The following is a 17,352-nucleotide window of genomic DNA, read 5'->3' as shown; positions in this document are numbered from 1 at the left end:
CTGTATAAGGCCTCTGGGCTCCCGTGGGGGAGCAGCAGGACCCCTGCCAGAGACACCGCCGGACCCTGAAGGAAACAGACCGGATAAACAGTTCTCTGCACCCAAATCCCGTGGGAGGGAGAGCTAAACCTTCAGAGAGGCAGACAAGCCTGGGAAACCAGAAGAGACTGCTCCCTGCACACACATCTCGGACGCCAGAGGAAAAAGCCAAAGACCATCTGGAACCCTGGTGCACTGAAGCTCCCGGAAGGGGCGGCACAGGTCTTCCTGGTTGCTGCCGCTGCAGAGAGCCCCTGGGCAGCACCCCACGAACAAACCTGAGCCTCGGGACCACAGGTAAGACCAAATTTTCTGCTGCAAGAAAGCTGCCTGGTGAACTCAAGACACAGGCCCACAGGAACAGCTGAAGACCTGTAGAGAGGAAAAACTACACGCCCGAAAGCAGAACACTCTGTCCCCATAACTGACTGAAAGAGAGGAAAACAGGTCTACAGCATTCCTGACACACAGGCTTATAGGACAGTCTAGCCACTGTCAGAAATAGCAGAACAAAGTAACACTAGAGATAATCTGATGGCGAGAGGCAAGCGCAGGAACCCAAGCAACAGAAACCAAGACTACATGCCATCATCGGAGCCCAATTCTCCCACCAAAACAAACATGGAATATCCAAACACACCAGAAAAGCAAGATCTAGTTTCAAAATCATATTTGATCATGATGCTGGAGGACTTCAAGAAAGACATGAACACACTTAGGGAAGCACAGGAAAACATTAATAAACAAGTAAAAGCCTACAGAGAGGAATCGCAAAAATCCCTGAAAGAATTCCAGGAAAACACAATCAAACAGTTGAAGGAATTAAAAATGGAAATAGAAGCAATCAAGAAAGAACACATGGAAACAACCCTGGATATAGAAAACCAAAAGAAGAGACAAGGAGCTGTAGATACAAGCTTCACCAACAGAATACAAGAGATGGAAGAGAGAATCTCAGGAGCAGAAGATTCCATAGAAATCATTGACTCAACTGTCAAAGATAATGTAAAGCGGAAAAAGCTACTGGTCCAAAACATACAGGAAATCCAGGACTCAATGAGAAGATCAAACCTAAGGATAATAGGTATAGAAGAGAGTGAAGACTCCCAGCTCAAAGGACCAGTAAATATCTTCAACCAAATCATAGAAGAAAACTTCCCTAACCTAAAAAAACAGATACCCATAGACATACAAGAAGCCTACAGAACTCCAAATAGATTGGACCAGAAAAGAAACACCTCCCGTCACATAATTGTCAAAACACCAAACGCACAAAATAAAGAAAGAATATTAAAAGCAGTAAGGGAAAAAGGTCAAGTAACATATAAAGGGAGACCTATCAGAATCACACCAGACTTCTCGCCAGAAACTATGAAGGCCAGAAGATCCTGGACTGATGTCATACAGACCCTAAGAGAACACAAATGCCAGCCCAGGTTACTGTATCCAGCAAAACTCTCAATTAACATTGATGGAGAAACCAAGATATTCCATGACAAAACCAAATTTACACAATATCTTTCTACAAATCCAGCACTACAAAGGATAATAAATGGTAAAGCCCAACATAAGGAGGCAAGCTATACCCTAGAAGAAGCAAGAAACTAATCGTCTTGGCAACAAAACAAAGAGAATGAAAGCACACAAACATAACCTCACATCCAAATATGAATATAATGGGAAGCAATAATCACTATTCCTTAATATCTCTCAATATCAATGGCCTCAACTCCCCAATAAAAAGACATAGATTAACAAACTGGATACGCAACGAGGACCCTGCATTCTGCTGCCTACAGGAAACACACCTCAGAGACAAAGACAGACACTACCTCAGAGTGAAAGGCTGGAAAACAACTTTCCAAGCAAATGATCAGAAGAAGCAAGCTGGAGTAGCCATTCTAATATCAAATAAAATCAATTTCCAACTAAAAGTCATCAAAAAAGATAAGGAAGGACACTTCATATTCATCAAAGGAAAAATCCACCAAGATGAACTCTCAATCCTAAATATCTATGCCCCAAATACAAGGGCACCTACATACGTAAAAGAAACCTTACTAAAGCTCAAAACACACATTGCACCTCACACAATAATAGTGGGAGATTTCAACACCCCACTCTCATCAATGGACAGATCATGGAAACAGAAATTAAACAGTGATGTAGACAGACTAAGAGAAGTCATGAGCCAAATGGACTTAACGGATATTTATAGAACATTCTATCCTAAAGCAAAAGGATATACCTTCTTCTCAGCTCCTCATGGTACTTTCTCCAAAATTGACCATATAATTGGTCAAAAAACGGGCCTCAACAGGTACAGAAAGATAGAAATAATCCCATGCGTGCTATCGGACCACCACGGCCTAAAACTGGTCTTCAATAACAATAAGGGAAGAATGCCCACATATACGTGGAAATTGAACAATGCTCTACTCAATGATAACCTGGTCAAGGAAGAAATAAAGAAAGAAATTAAAAACTTTTTAGAATTTAATGAAAATGAAGATACAACATACTCAAACTTATGGGACACAATGAAAGCTGTGCTAAGAGGAAAACTCATAGCGCTGAGTGCCTGCAGAAAGAAACAGGAAAGAGCATATGTCAGCAGCTTGACAGCACACCTAAAAGCTCTAGAACAAAAAGAAGCAAATACACCCAGGAGGAGTAGAAGGCAGGAAATAATCAAACTCAGAGCTGAAATCAACCAAGTAGAAACAAAAAGGACCATAGAAAGAATCAACAGAACCAAAAGTTGGTTCTTTGAGAAAATCAACAAGATAGATAAACCCTTAGCCAGACTAACGAGAGGACACAGAGAGTGTGTCCAAATTAACAAAATCAGAAATGAAAAGGGAGACATAACTACAGATTCGGAGGAAATTCAAAAAATCATCAGATCTTACTATAAAAACCTATATTCAACAAAATTTGAAAATCTTCAGGAAATGGACAATTTCCTAGACAGATACCAGGTATCGAAGTTAAATCAGGAACAGATAAACCAGTTAAACAACCCCATAACTCCTAAGGAAATAGAAGCAGTCATTAAAGGTCTCCCAACCAAAAAGAGCCCAGGTCCAGACGGGTTTAGTGCAGAATTCTATCAAACCTTCATAGAAGACCTCATACCAATATTATCCAAACTATTCCACAAAATTGAAACAGATGGAGCCCTAACGAATTCCTTCTACGAAGCCACAATTACTCTTATACCTAAACCACACAAAGACACAACAAAGAAAGAGAACTTCAGACCAATTTCCCTTATGAATATCGACGCAAAAATACTCAATAAAATTCTGGCAAACCGAATTCAAGAGCACATCAAAACAATCATCCACCATGATCAAGTAGGCTTCATCCCAGGCATGCAGGGATGGTTTAATATACGGAAAACCATCAACGTGATCCATTATATAAACAAACTGAAAGAACAGAACCACATGATCATTTCATTAGATGCTGAGAAAGCATTTGACAAAATTCAACACCCCTTCATGATAAAAGTCCTGGAAAGAATAGGAATTCAAGGCCCATACCTAAACATAGTAAAAGCCATATACAGCAAACCAGTTGCTAACATTAAACTAAATGGAGAGAAACTTGAAGCAATCCCACTAAAATCAGGGACTAGACAAGGCTGCCCACTCTCTCCCTACTTATTCAATATAGTTCTTGAAGTTCTAGCCAGAGCAATCAGACAACAAAAGGAGATCAAAGGGATACAGATCGGAAAAGAAGAGGTCAAAATATCACTATTTGCAGATGACATGATAGTATATTTAAGTGATCCCAAAAGTTCCACCAGAGAACTACTAAAGCTGATAAACAACTTCAGCAAAGTGGCTGGGTATAAAATTAACTCAAATAAATCAGTTGCCTTCCTCTATACAAAAGAGAAACAAGCCGAGAAAGAAATTAGGGAAACGACACCCTTCATAATAGACCCAAATAATATAAAGTACCTCGGTGTGACTTTAACCAAGCAAGTAAAAGATCTGTACAATAAGAACTTCAAGACACTGAGGAAAGAAATTGAAGAAGACCTCAGAAGATGGAAAGATCTTCCATGCTCATGGATTGGCAGGATTAATATAGTAAAAATGGCCATTTTACCAAAAGCAATCTACAGATTCAATGCAATCCCCATCAAAATACCAATCCAATTCTTCAAAGAGTTAGACAGAACAATTTGCAAATTCATCTGGAATAACAAAAAACCCAGGATAGCTAAAGCTATCCTCAACAATAAAAGGACTTCAGGGGGAATCACTATCCCTGAACTCAAGCAGTATTACAGAGCAATAGTGATAAAAACTGCATGGTATTGGTACAGAGACAGACAGATAGACCAATGGAATAGAATTGAAGACCCAGAAATGAACCCACACACCTATGGTCACTTGATTTTTGACAAAGGAGCCAAAACCATCCAATGGAAAAAAGATAGCATTTTCAGCAAATGGTGCTGGTTCAACTGGAGGGCAACATGTAGAAGAATGCAGATCGATCCATGCTTATCACCCTGTACAAAGCTTAAGTCCAAGTGGATCAAGGACCTCCACATCAAACCAGACACACTCAAACTAATAGAAGAAAAACTAGGGAAGCATCTGGAACACATGGGCACTGGAAAAAATTTCCTGAACAAAACACCAATGGCTTATGCTCTAAGATCAAGAATCGACAAATGCGGGGGTTGGGGATTTAGCTCAGTGGTAGAGCGCTTGCCTAGGAAGCGCAAGGCCCTGGGTTCGGTCCCCAGCTCCGAAAAAAAGAACCAAAAAAAAAAAAAAAAAAAAAAAAGAATCGACAAATGGGATCTCATAAAACTGCAAAGCTTCTGTAAGGCAAAGGACACTGTGGTTAGGACAAAACGGCAACCAACAGATTGGGAAAAGATCTTTACCAATCCTACAACAGATAGAGGTCTTATATCCAAAATATACAAAGAACTCAAGAAGTTAGACCGCAGGGAAACAAATAACCCTATTAAAAAATGGGGTTCAGAGCTAAACAAAGAATTCACAGCTGAGGAATGCCGAATGGCTGAGAAACACCTAAAGAAATGTTCAACATCTTTAGTCATAAGGGAAATGCAAATCAAAACAACCCTGAGATTTCACCTCACACCAGTGCGATTGGCTAAGATCAAAAACTCAGGTGACAGCAGATGCTGGCGAGGATGTGGAGAAAGAGGAACACTCCTCCATTGTTGGTGGGATTGCAGACTGGTAAAACCATTCTGGAAATCAGTCTGGAGGGTCCTCAGAAAATTGGACATTGAACTGCCTGAGGATCCAGCTATACCTCTCTTGGGCATATACCCAAAAGATGCCTCAACATATAAAAGAGACACGTGCTCCACTATGTTCATCGCAGCCTTATTTATAATAGCCAGAAAATGGAAAGAACCCAGATGCCCTTCAACAGAGGAATGGATACAGAAAATGTGGTACATCTACACAATGGAATATTACTCAGCTATCAAAAACAACGAGTTCATGAAATTCGTAGGCAAATGGTTGGAACTGGAAAATATCATCCTGAGTGAGCTAACCCAATCACAGAAAGACATACATGGTATGCACTCATTGATAAGTGGCTATTAGCCCAAATGCTTGAATTACCCTAGATCCCTAGAACAAACGAAACTCAAGACGGATGATCAAAATGTGAATGCTTCACTCCTTCTTTAAATGAGGAAAAAGAATACCCTTGGCAGGGAAGGGAGAGGCAAAGATTAAAACAGAGACTGAAGGAACACCCATTCAGAGCCTGCCCCACATGTGGCCCATACATATACAGCCACCCAATTAGACAAGATGGATGAAGCAAAGAAGTGCAGACCGACAGGAGCCGGATGTAGATCGCTCCTGAGAGACACAGCCAGAATACAGCAAATATAGAGGCGAATGCCAGCAGCAAACCACTGAACTGAGAATAGGTCCCCTATTGAAGGAATCAGAGAAAGAACTGGAAGAGCTTGAAGGGGCTCGAGACCCCAAAAGTACAACAATGCCAAGCAACCAGAGCTTCCAGGGACTAAGCCACTACCTAAAGACTATACATGGACTGACCCTGGACTCTGACCCCATAGGTAGCAATGAATATCCTAGTAAGAGCACCAGTGGAAGGGGAAGCCCTGGGTCCTGCTAAGACTGAACCCCCAGTGAACTAGTCTATGGGGGGAAGGCGGCAATGGGGGGAGGGTTGGGAGGGGAACACCCATAAGGAAGGGGAGGGGGGAGGGGGATGTTTGCCCGGAAACCGGGAAAGGGAATAACACTCGAAATGTATATAAGAAATACTCAAGTTAATAAAAAAAAAAAAAAAAGAACACTGACGGCTCTTCCAGAGGTCCTGAGTGCAATTCCCAGCAACCACATGGTGGCTCACAACCATCTGTAATGGAATCTGATGCCCTATTCTGGTGTGTGTGAAGACAGCTACAGGGTACTTATATGTAATAAATAAATAAATCTTTAAAAAAGGGCTTATTAACAACAACAACAAAAAAAAAACTTCACGAAATCTTGAAGCCTGGTTATAAATTATGTTCTTTAAGCAATAGCTCTTTGCAACCCTCTAAATCCTTTCTATAGCTCTTGGGTCAATATGTATGTGACTCTTTGTCTTGGGTGTGTGCTGTTGTGTTCTAAAGCCTCCTCACGGGTTGGGGATTTAGCTCAGTGGTAGAGCGCTTGCCTAGGAAGCGCAAGGCCCTGGGTTCGATCCCCAGCTCCGAAAAAAAGAACCAAAAAAAAAAAAAAAAGCCTCCTCACCTCTCTCTCTCTGTCTCTCTTTGAGACAGGGTTACTCTGTATAGCTCTGGCTGTCCTGGAACTCACTCTGTAAACCAAGCTGGCCTCAAGCTCACAGAGATCCTCCTGTTTCCAACTCCTGAGTGTTGGGATTAAGCATGTGCATTACCACAGTTGGGTTGATTGTTTAATGAAAGACTAGAACTCAGAGCCTCCTGCTTGCTCGGAAGTACTTCTACCCTCTGGGATATCTCCCCAGCCCAGACAGCATTCTTTATTTGTTTGCCCTGTACCCCTGGCTGACTTGACCTCTCTGTAGCCCACAAGGGCCCATAGCTAACACTCCTGGCTCTACCTCCCAAGTGACGGGATTCCGGGTGTGCTGTACCACATCCCGGTCCCTCGGGATTCGTTCTTAAGGGGCCTGACAGTTCATCTTTTTTTCTTACCAGAAGGCCTCCAGATGGATACTTTTGTGCTCTCTGGGCAGTTTAGATATCATGTCTCCATCTAGGGCCAGAAAGATGACTCAGGTCCATTCCAGTAATGGAAGTCCTGCAGGTTCAGAACTGGTTTTGCAAGCTGCTGCTGTTGAAGGAATGGTATTTCCTTTGACCTGCTAATATCTGACTAGCTTCCTAATGCTGTTGGCCATTCTCAAACCTTACCCTGGTGCCTTGGATCTGGGAACAGGTGACTAACTATGTTAGTCTCAGAACTGAAAATTACAGAGTCAGAGTCTGTCAGTACAGGGTTTCCTTCACCCACAGCAATAAAAATGGGCCTCAACCTGTGGGTCGTGATCCCTTTGGAGTTGAATGAGCCTCTCATGGGGGTCTGAGGTATTTTCATTCGGATTCACAACAGTAGCAAAATTACAGTTATGAAGTAGCAATGAAAATAATTTCATGGCTGGGGTCAACATGACACGAGGAATTGTATTAAAGTGTCACAGTTCCAGGAGAGTTGAGAAAGTCTGCTTAAGTAGATGAACCAAAAAGCCTGCAGACAAAGGACCCTGAGTGGAGGTAGGAGCATAGGTGCCATTTGCATGTGTTTCCAGTAACTACTGTTTTCTCATTAAGTTCCATGGTGATTTCCTCCTTTGAGGTGGGGGTGGGGTGGGGGGGTGGGGGTGGGAACAGAACTGCACTGGGTTTCTGTCTCCTGCTTACAAAGTAGTAGTGGGAAAAGTGAGTAACTTTTGAGTTCATGAAGGGATTGCTGACGGGGGTTAGGAGATGCTCTCTCAGCAGAGCCAAGTCCAATGCTTAGCACCCACACGGTGGCTCACAACCATCTGTAACTCCAGTTCCAAGGGACCCAATCCCCTCCTCTGGTCGTCAACAAGTGATGCACAGACTACACATGCAGGCAAAACACCTACAGGCAGGAAAAAAAATAAAGTAACGAAGTCATTTTTCTAAACAGGCATCGTACATAGTGAGACTCTATTACTTTGCTTTCCCAGAACATCTCTTGACATTTTGAAATTTTTTCCTTGTACTTCTTTTCTATATCTCTATCTAAATTAAATCATGGTTTTTGGTGTGTTTTCAAGCCTATAGATTATACCACAGGCATTTCTATGTTACATCCTTCAAAATGTAATTATTCCTGTCTCAGGGTTTACTATTGTGCAGAGACACCATGACCAAGGCAAACTTTTAGTTGGGGTTGGCTTACAGGTCAGAAGTTCAGTCTGTTACTATCATGGTGGGAAGCATGGTGTTGGCAGACTTGGTGCTAGAGGAGGAGCCAAGAGTTCTACATCCTTGATCTGAAGGCAGCCAGGAGGAAGCTCTCTCCACACTGGGCACAGCCTGAGCACAGAGACCTCAAAGCCCACTCCTACAGTGACACACTTCCTCCAACAAGGCCACACCCACTCCAGCAAGGCCACACCTCCTAATAGTGCCAACCATTCAAACGCATGAGTATATGGGGGCCAAACCTATTCAAGTCACCACAATTACCCATGACAATTAATGTCTTTGATATTTTAATAAGTGGATCCAACTACATTAGTGAAAGGAATGATTCCACTTGCGTCCATTTCTAAGGATAAGATCTGTGATACAATTACTAGAAAGGAGAAAGTTGGTCAATATGGAAAGGCAGCATTGAGCTCTGCCAAATGGGAGAGAGAAAAAGACCTTGTAATAACACAGTTTTCTTGGGAAATGTATATGACTGGTAAAAGCCAGTGTTTTCATTCTCCTTCACCAATTAACCAAACAGAAGAAAGTCATTCTAGAAGGAAATACCAATATTGCTAAGCAACCCTGTGACAGGCACTGGGCTGTATACCTTACATAGAAGGCTCCTTTAAAAGTACTCAACTATTCATATGTAATGCTTAGTTAACAAATGGCTATTTCTAAGTGTCTTATTGATACGGTAAAAGAAAAGACACCAGTATAATTGTGGGTAGGTGTTCACAGTAAATGAGTATTTATGAATTATGTTACACTAGTTTTCTATTTTTATATTATTTTTATTATGTCAATTTTATTTGTATTGCTTTGATATATTATTATAATTATTAACACATTATATTATATAAAATATATTTTATATTATGTATATAATATTTATATTAGTATTATGTTAATATAAAAGTTAAGGTGATGTATCTACCCTGGCTACCTAAATTTGCCTTCCCAGGAGGTCCCACTCTATACAACTCTTGATTGGTAGTCAAGCAGCACATAGATAGCATCTGTCCTGGGAGCCTTTCTCAAGACTTTTTCAGGCATTGCTTCCAATATGTGAAGACTAGGGGTGAAGGCAAAAAGACCTCATAGCTCTACCCTGAAAGTAATCACGAAGCCTGTAGCACATTATGTGAACTGTTAAACTGATGATCTCTCTCTCTCTCTCTCTCTCTCTCTCTCTCTCTCTCTGCTCTGGTGGCTTCCTTTGAAAATGTATCTTCTCAGAATCCCTATCAAGATGTCCTTATACCCACAGATAATCTATAGCAAGATGCCCTTATACCCACAGATAATCTATAGCAAAATGTCCTTACACCCACAGATAAGCGTTGTTATCATTCCTCATCAACGGAACTTCTCTTTGGAATGGATGGAGACCATTATGGAAAACCAAAACCAATCAGAATGCAGAGTTGTAGGGCTCAGTCCCAACAGATACATCTAGAAAAACACCCCTGCATCTATAGTTTAGGGAGCATTGAGGAAGAGGGGGCAAGCAGACAGTAAGAACCAGAGGATTGGGGAGTTTTCTGTGAGAATGTGTGTCCTAGCAATGTCACATGTTATACTCACAGATTCACCAACACAACTGGCCAAATGGGAGCTGAGCAAGGACAACACCAACAGGTGTGCCAAAGTGAATGAGGAAAAACCCAAGAAGCACCAACCCTACACAAAGACCCATGGGCAACTGAGGAAAAAGGGGAGTTGGGGAGGTGGTCTTCTCTAGGGAAGAGCTCACCAACTGGTTGTCCAGTGCCCAAAGTCAGTCCTGAAAACACAGCTACAAATGACACTATATAGACTGAACAGGGCTGTATATATATTTAGGGATATATGTGTGTGTGCACAGACATGTATTCATGCAATAGCAATTAGTGGGAAAAAAGGCCACGAATTTGAAGAAGAACGGGAGTATGTGGGAGGGTTTAGAAGAAGAAAATGGAAGGGAGAAATGTAATTATATTATAATCTAAAAAGTTTTTTAAAGAAAAGAACATCACAATACCTGGAAATAATATACCTGAAATTGTTCATTTCATATTTTTAACTGATACATAAATATATAAAAAAATAAGAAAAGAGAAAATCTACTCCTAAGAAACTCACCTGGAATCACATCCTATCTTAAAAAGTTTTCTTGTTTTGTTCAATAGCTGTGTGTCTTTGTCCAATTTCTCCTTCTGAGACACAAGAACCTGGATACCATTTTACAACCCCTAACATCCGCTGTTACCAGCTGGTGAGCCAGACAGGAGGATAAAACCAGTGAACACAGAAACCAGGGTCCCGGCCCGAGAACCCAGAAGAATGTCTATCGCTCGCTGTGAATCTGTGGACAACTGCAAACTTCTTTCCAAAATAAAAATACAGCAGTGTCATGGTTAATCTGACTTGTCAACCTAACAGGGTTTGCAATCACACAGAAATAAGTCTCCAGATTTGATGTGCCAGGGTAGGGGGGATACCTGGGGTTGCCCCCACCTGCTCAAAGGAGAAGGGAGGGGGCATGTGGGAGGAATTATGGGAGGGGATGACTGAGAGGGAGACACTGAGTGACTGAGCGGAATGTAAAGGGATAAGTAAAATAATAGTAATATACATAATGAATATATTATATATAATGAATACACACACACACACACACACACACACACACACACACATATATATATATATATATATATATATATATATATATATATATATATATAATGAAATAAGTCTCTGGCTCATCTGGATTAGTTTAATTGAGGCAAGAAGACTCATCATAAGCGTGGTGGACTTCATTCATGGCTGGAGTCCTGGACTGAGTGAAAGGGAGCTGAGCAGCAGCAGTCACCGCTCTCTGCTTCTGCAGTGTAGACGCTGTGTGACCAGCTGCCTCCAGCTCCTGTGGTCATGCCTTCCTTCTTCCCCTCCTTCATGCACAGTATCCTCAGACTGAACCAAAACTCTGTCAGATACTTTGTTGCATCAATCAGAAAAGAAACAAGTACTAGCAGTTCTGACTCAGACTACTTGTGCTTCAGGGATTCCAGCCAGGTCCTACTAGAGGGGATCCAGAGCTCCTCTGCAGCCACTCTATAGGGCAAGAGGAAAGTTTGCTGGTCCCTCTTAGACAGGGACTCCACCCCTAAACAACAGAAGTTATTGCTCAGGCACGCGCGCACCCACCCACACACACACACACACACACACACACACACACACACACACACACACACACACACACCCGGCCAAAGACATCTGTGACTACTGCTCTCAGAAAAGACCTGAGGCAGAATAGTGGGGACAGTAAGATCCAGAAAGCTTTAGCCAAAGGCTGCAGAACTAATGCGTAAAAGCAATTCCTGGGAGGGTTTCCTACACCCCTTTTGCTCCCAGATAACTGAAACAGGGTGTTTTCACACCTGCTCCAGCCCATTTCAGCTCCCAAATAAATGACACAGAAACCTAGTATTTTCATTAACAAGCTGAGACCCTAAGCTGGGCAGGTTTGGAGCCATTCTAACCCAGCTAGGCTGCTAATCGCCAGCCAAGTGCTCTGTTACTTGCCATCCTGTCTTCTCCAGCTCTCTCTGATCCATGTGTGTCCTCATGGCTGCTCTCTTGTGGCGAATACTCTTGGTCCATCCACACAGTCTTTCCACACGTCTTCTTTCTCTTATAAATCACGCATAATTTATAACTGCATTATAAATACTTATACCCATGGATAAATCTGAACAGTTTCTCTCATTTGTGGAACTGCTGGTGACAGTCTGTTAAGGATAAAATCCTTTCAACTCTCACAATAGAAGCTCCTTTTTGAAGTAGAAAGAGGCTATTTCAGGACCTCCCAGCTGGACAAGAGGCAGAGAATAAATGATTCTGGTGCATTCAGTCTTGCCTGGTCCATCTACAATGAAGCTGCTATGCCCAAGACTCAAAAAAAATCATAAAAAAGGGCGCAGAGAGATTATAATAATCAGGGGTACATATCACTTTTTAAGACAGGGTCTCGGGGCTGGAGAGATGGCTCAGCGGTTAAGAGCACTGACTGCTCTTCTATCTTTCTTTCTCTCAGTCCTTGTTGGCCATCCTGTGACTCTCTTTCATTAGCTTGGCTTTCAGTTTGTCCAAGGCTCTGGCATCCAGGGAGGAGCCTTTCCATCTCAATAGCCTCCTTCCCAAATCATACAGTGCGACCAGCGCAACTTCGTAGACCAGGTGGTCAATGACAGATTGGCCTGAGTGACAACAAGGCTGTGTGTCTTTTCCTTTTCTGTTTTGGCGTCGAGTGGTGATTTTTATAACACCTCTGTTCTGATTAACGGCAAATCCATCGCAAAAACAAAACAAACAAAACTGACATTGCTTCTGGTGTGTATTTTCCGTGGAATCAGACAGCCAGCTGATAGAAGTCCATCGCTTCTGTATCCTGTAGGAGGCCTCGAGTTCAAGTGAAGCCTGACAGCCAGGAGCCAGAATGGAAAGAAGGACCCAGAAAAGAAAACCTGGTCCAAATGTGGAGAATCTAACAAAAATGTCAGGGACTGTGATCTACACTCAGACCGTGTAGCCATAGGCATCCATTGGAATTCATGTGTCTCAGTCCCTCTTCAGCCATGGACACCCACTGGAATTTATAACTGGAATATATATTTATGACTCAGTCATTCTTAGTCCTGACAGCTTGGCTGCTGCCTGCCTGAGTCAGGCCTGGATAAGTTCGCCTTGTGCCGGGAACACACTGAGCCCTTATTCCCTGGCGTCTGCTATGTTATTAGGAAGAAACCCAACAATCTTTGAAACTGCTCACACAGGAAATGTATGTATCAAACGGGTTCTGTACACGACAGGGAATGGCTTGTGTTATGTTTTCCTTACCACCTACTGTAAACAGATGCTGTTTGATTTCTTGGTTTTTTTCACTAATCTTTCGAGAGTCACAAAACATTTCTTTCTTGGAGTCTTGCTGCTCTTCGCCAGGGCTCCGCAGCTTGGAGGATCTGGGGGTGGGGCAGGGCTGCGTACTATGTTCCAGAGGTGGTTAAAGGTTCTTACACTCGGATGACAGCCACGGAAGTAGTCTGTATATCGAAGGCATCGGATAGCTATTTTATTGACTAAAATTTCTAATTTAGATTAAGGATTAAACCCATAACCATCCAGTTAATGCGGCATGTTTATAAAGCAAGGGACAAGCATGGGTCAACTCTGCAGTTCTAGAAAACCAGCCCTGTAGCTAGAATCCTGAGACTGGTACAAGTACCTCTCTGGTACAAACAGGAGGCATTGCCAAACACTCACTCAGCTTTCAGTATTCGGAACACTGCTCCTTTATGAAGGAGGGGCAACCTCACATTCCAGAGACCAAGTGACTTAGACTGAAGCAAGAGGAGGCTGCCCCAGAGCCCTGTGTAAGGACATTAGCACTCGGCTCTTCACTCAGTGTGGGGAGAAAGCAGGAGGGAGAGATGTGGACCTAAACGGCATCTGATCCCTCACTCACAGGTGTTAATACGAACAAGCTAAAACCCCTGGTTTTGTAGTAGTCAAATGTTGGCAACCTCTGATCATTTCTACTGTTTATGCATAGCTGTACATGCTTACATGAGCATAGGGAGAATTCTGAAAGGATATTATGGTGATTTGAATGAGGGTGGCCCACACAGACTCAGAAGTTTAAATGCTCGGTAGGTCCCCAATTGGTGGAACTATTTGGGAAGGAACAGGAGGGATGGCCCTGTTGGAGAAGGTATGTCACTGAGGGCAGGTTTTGAGATTCGAAGGCCCATGCCAGTCTCAGTTAATTTCTCCACCTCATGCTGTGGATCGGATGTGATCTATGTTACTGTTCCAGCACCATACCTATCTGCCTGTTGCCATGCTCCCTGCATGATGGTCATGGACTCGGTCTCTGAAACCGTAAGCCCCATTAAACACTATTTTCTATAAGTTGCCTTGGTCATGGTATTTCTTCACATCAATAGGCAAAGTAACTAAGACAGAGATATATACAAAGTTAACATAGTAGGGAGAAGGAAGCAGCTAAAATAAACAGAAAAACTACTTTAGAGAGAGAGCAGACAAGAGAGAGAGAGAGAGAGAGAGAGAGAGAGAGCGAGCGCGCGCGAGCTATGGCATATATGATATGATCTTGCCTGTGAAGGAGGAGCACCTGTGCAGATAAGGGGACACATCTGGATGTCTAACATTGGTTACAGTACTATTTTCTCCTTCTAGGCACCACAGGTTTCCCTTGCATACACCATGCCCTCTTCCTCTTCCATAGAATGAAACCCACATTTTCAAGTGTTTTCCTGCACACGGGAGCATCTGAGAAGGACCTGGCAGGCAATAGGTGACTTGTTGGGGTCAAAAAGTGATCTGTTCCACACGCTAAAGCTCTGCTTTAACTGGAGACTGCCATAGAGGTCAGAGCCATAAAGCATCCGTTACATGCTCTGTAAGGGGGTTGATACGGCTCAGTTAGTAAAATGCTATGCAAGCAATTAAGGTCTGGTTTAGAGACCCAACATCCCAAATCCAGGATCTAGAGAGGCATGGACAGGAGAATCCTTGGGGCTCTTGCACCAGGCAGGATAACTGAATTGTTATTGTTGAGCCCTGTGTCCCAGTAAGAAATCCTGTCTCAAAAAAACAAGGCGGATGGCACCCAGGGAAAGATAGCATCATTGACACCTGGTCTCCACATGCACACACGTGCTTGCATACCTGCACACAAAGAACTCACAGAGGGGTTTGGTAAGAAACCTTATAGAATAAGAGACTGTTGATCACACGGCTTTGAAAGGACAAAGTTCTGAGCCAGCCGTAATGCTTCCGAACAAATAGCCAGGGCCAATGTTAGTATTTGCACGCGTCATAAAGTCCAGGTTCTGTTCGTACCTGTTTTAGAGTACGGTATCATGTATTGGTTGTCCTAAGTCCCTTGATAGGAAGGGGAAAGCACTTTCCTATAACAATGAAAGCTCTGAATGTCTCAAGGCAGTTCCAACTGTAATAGAGAAGCTGAAGATACAGGAATGAATTCAGACCAGTGTTTTTTTTTTAACCTTGATCTGTTGGCATGCAGGGTCAGATACATCTTTATTGGGGTGAGGCCTGTCCCATACTCTACGATGCTTGGCACCACCATAAGTTACTATATAGGCTGATAGCATTCAGGATGTGACAAATATCCCCTGTAGGTAGGTTGAGAAACAATGAACTGGTTGAACCTCATTTGTTGTATTAAAAAAAAAAAAACCATGGTGAAGCATGACAATAATCACAGTGTTCATGGAATCCTCAGGTCAGGACAAATATCCCCAGGAGATGGGAGGGGGACACAATGAGAAAAACTGAATTTGTAAACCTCATTTGCTGTATTTATAGACTACATGGTGAAGCATGACTATAATGTTTAAAAGTGAGTTAGAAGATACACACACACACACACACACACACACACACACACACACACGCAGCTTAGATAGACGATGCTTCTAGAATCAGTATGGGAGATACCCTCTTACGGACACCAAAGGCCCCTAAAACAACACTGACTCTAGCCATCCCTCTTATGATGGTTTGCATATGATTGGCCCAGGGAGTGGTACTGTGTGGCCTGTGTCACTGTGGGGGTGGGCTTGGAGACCCTCCTCCTAGCTGCCTGGGGACGCTCAGTCTGTTCCTGGTTTCCTTCAGATGAAGATGTAGAACGCAGCTCCTCCTGCCCCATGCCTGCCTGGATGCTGCCATGCTCCCACCTTGATGATAATGGACCGAACCTCTGAACCTGTAAGCCAGCCCCAGTTAAATGTTGTCCTTATAAAACTCACATTGGTCATGGTGTCTGTTCACAACAATAAAATCCTAACTAAGATACCTCTTGACTACCCACCAGAACTATACATTAAGACCTTATTTTTTTTTCTATTTTTTTTTTCAGGAGCTGGGGACCGAACCCAAGGCCTTGCGCTTGCTAGGCAAGTGCTCTACCACTGAGCCAAATCCCCAACCCCTCATTAAGACCTTATTATGGCTGGAGAGATGGCTCAGTGGTTAAGAGCACTGACTGCTTTTCCAGAGGGCCTGAGTTCGAATCCCAGCAACTACATGGTGACTCCCAACTATCTGTAATGGGATCCAATGCCATCTTCTGATATGTCTGAAGAGAGCAATAATGTAGTCATATACATAAAATAAATAAATTTAAAAGACCTATTGCTAAAGATAACATTCTTTGCAAGACATAAAGATATAGAAAATGAAGCAGGAACCAAGCAGGAAGCTTCCTCCTGGATAAATAGCTTTCATAATGCTGGCAGGTGCTACGCAGGCTGCTTGGGGGAGAAAAGGCATTGGTAATACTACTAAGACCAGAATAATCTTGCTAACTATAGTACCAACCTCCGTGGCAAGATGTGCTTATTGGTGCTATAGTGGCACAACTGTTGTAGGGGCAACCACCTGCTCTGTGAGTGGATTTGGCCAGTGTAGGAGTAACATGAAGTTTGTTACTGTAAACCCAATGAAAACTTCACAGTTGAAGAGGCTGTAAAAAGTGGACTCACTACTATTCTGTAGCTAAATTGACTTGGTGACAAACTGTCTTCTAAACTTCTGTGTTTGTAATTGTGGACAAATGCTTTCCTTAGCCTTAATGAGATAAGATTCTCTTTACAATAAATGGGAGTGACTGCAGAAGCTCTCGACTGTATCAAGTGCTAAGACAAAGGAACGGTTAAGTGCTCAGCTCTAAACAGGGCCTCTACATCGCCCTCCTCAACGCTTGGAATATTGTGGCAGAAGAGGCAGAAAGAATGCTA

The sequence above is a fragment of the Rattus norvegicus genome, chromosome 2 (genome assembly GCF_036323735.1).
Source record: "Rattus norvegicus strain BN/NHsdMcwi chromosome 2, GRCr8, whole genome shotgun sequence".
NCBI classification, from domain to species: domain Eukaryota; kingdom Metazoa; phylum Chordata; class Mammalia; order Rodentia; family Muridae; genus Rattus; species Rattus norvegicus.
Note: the sequence above shows the minus strand (reverse complement) of the source record.